This window comes from Aythya marila (assembly GCF_965140915.1).
Source record: "Aythya marila genome assembly, chromosome: 9".
Lineage (NCBI taxonomy): Eukaryota > Metazoa > Chordata > Aves > Anseriformes > Anatidae > Aythya > Aythya marila.
Window position 1 is genome coordinate 21143412 of NC_139050.1, and position 2791 is coordinate 21146202.

Here is a 2791-nt window from a genome sequence, read left to right on the forward strand (position 1 = left end):
CTCCTTCTTCCCTGGCCCTCCAAGAAATTGAGATGCCCGAGGGAGAGGGGCAAATGAGAGGTATAAAGGTTCTTCTCTTTCTACTGATATTTATATTAATATCAGAACTTTAGCTGCTTAATTTCCCAAATATACTATCCCTATATAGAGTAAAAATAGAGTAAAAACAAAAGAATGCTTCACATCTTTTCGTAATTATTTTTTTCTTTCAACAGAGGGTAGCTCCCACTACAGTCCCACTATAGTCTCCAAAATTAGAGTCATGATATGAAACAGCTGATAAAAGCACCAAGACAACTTAAACTAATTACAATTTGCAGGTAGAACAGTAATTGCACTTGTGACTGCCTAAATTGGGCATACAAATGCATGGTTGCATTTGTATAGAGACTCTCATAGAATAGTCTGTGCCAGCTGAAAATTCAGCCCTAAATAGTGGTAATGTTCTTATCTAAAAATGACTTTTGTTTGCCTAACGTCTGACAGTGTGAAATCTATTTCACTAGACGTTTAATTAGTTTGTTTTCATGGTGTTCTCATTTCCATTTCAGCTTTCGTATACTGATGGGAGAGAGCAGGTTTCTGGCTCGGCGCTTCAAAACCAGTCCCAAGGCAAAGAACATGGCACCAGTTTGCCACCACCCTTCCAATGTCAGCTGCACGGAGCATTCAGCCAACATTTTAAGCTCTCAACAGCTTTTGTGTTTTTAAAGTACGTTCTAGCTAGCCCCTGTTTTGTCTCTGATGGCTGGCTTTCAGAGGTTGTAAACATCCATCTCACAGTGGAGTTTTCAGTTCCTATTTTTGAACCAGCAACTATTTTTCTGCAAAATACAGGTCAAGCCATCCCGTTGAATCTACAACGCATTCACAAACAGGTGCTCTCAAGCAGCTGTAATTTCTCTCCCTTTTCTCTTTGAACAAAAACCTGTAAAAGATTAATTATCTTAGTCCATAAATGCTTTAATAGCTTCCAGTGAGTTTATAAATTATAGGTGTAGATTTGTGAAAGGCTGGATTTGCACAAGCCTAGGCTAAGAAGTCCCCATGATTCAGATATCAACAGAAGAGTTTGGTTTCTGCCAGTGTTCCAGGCTTCCTGCAGGCTCATGGCCAATTGCTGCCTTCTTAGCATCCCAGTGGTTTCTTTTTGTTTCATTTTTAAGTGTTTTAAGCAAGCAAACACTGTTTCTTCCCTATATATCACCCTGCCTGAGTACAAGCTCTAGTCTACATGCTCCCTCCAAACTACCACCCAATACCAATACAGGCTTCTTAAACGTTAAATGTGGTTTACAAAGTATAAACAACTTCTGAGCCATATTCCACATTCCAGCTTGTAGCAAGGGTAGGTTGACAACACAATCCATGATTTTTTCAAAATGTCAAAAAGCATAAACTCCATGGCAATGCACATATTTGTAGTGTCTTTTCTTCTGGAAGCACCACTACCCAGAACTTCGAGATACACATGCCAAGAGGAGAAGAGAGCAAGCCCACTGCTAGAAAGCTGTATTCGCTTTGTGAGTTTGGATGAATCGCTCTGAACAGCGAGACATCCCCCTAACACCCACTCAACAGCTTTTTTTCTGACTCTGGAATGCTCCCGTAACACAGAAAGCTCACTTCCAACTCCACATCCTGTTCTGTTTCGAACCCAAAGGTTCTTGCTGCTCTGTGACAGCTGTGAAGCTAATAAGCACACGCTCCACTTTGCTATCCACTTTGTCATCAGAAGCACTGAACAGACCTCCGTGGAACCCCACTAACTATGACTACAGCAGATACTGATGAGGTTTGTTATCCGATGTGTAGAGGTATTCACTCACTAGTAGTTCCCCCTCTGATAGCAAACATCTAATACTGTCAGCATGACCATCCCTTGCTACATTTGACCAGATAATTCCTTTTTTTTTTTTTTCCCCTATTGTATTCAAAGGACTTGTTACACTGCTCTAGGTAATCAGATTGAGAATATGAGAGAAAAGTGATCAAATCAACAAGCATATGAATTATTACCTTGTTATTTTTAAACAAAAATCTGTTTTCACATCTGTCTCACTGAAAAACTGCTGGTCCTCTTAACAACCAATACCCAAAAAGCAATTAAGGGCTTTCAGCACAAACCTGAGATCCACAGTGGTGGCTACACTCACAAATTTGGGAGCAAATGTGCCTTCAATTAACTGCTATATCACCTTGGAGTGGCATCACCTTGGAGTGCAGTCAAAAAGCAGTAGATAGAGCTAATGAATACAAAAAGCAGGAGATAAAGCTAATGAATACTTTGTTTTAAATTACCTCATTTAATGGCAGTGAGACTACGCTGCCATTATTTTCTTAGTCCTAACAAAAGATTTTATAGATATATTTTTAAGTCATTTCAACCTGAAGCTGAGGCTTGACATAACATGTTAAGGTAAGGACGTGTCCAAAATGCAAGAGGGTAGAGTCACCCTGAAGGTGACTTGTTCTTCAACTTAAGAAGCCAGGAAGTCTGAGCAGGGTTAGAACTAGGATAATAGTGCTGCTGCTAGTTTGTGAAATACCTAGGTTCACACACCAACTATATAAAGTTTTACAGTGAAAAGTAAAAGCCGCATCTACAATTAAAGAGAAGATCAAAAACAGTTGTATGAGCCAGAGAACAAATTCTGCAAGAACTTGTTTATCTGGAATTCACTAGGCTGAAGATGCCCTTCCAAACAACAAGAAACCAAAACCAAAAGTTTCAGCATAGTATTTATTGGTTTCTTTCCTAGAGATATTTATTCCATTACATAAGTGTCAG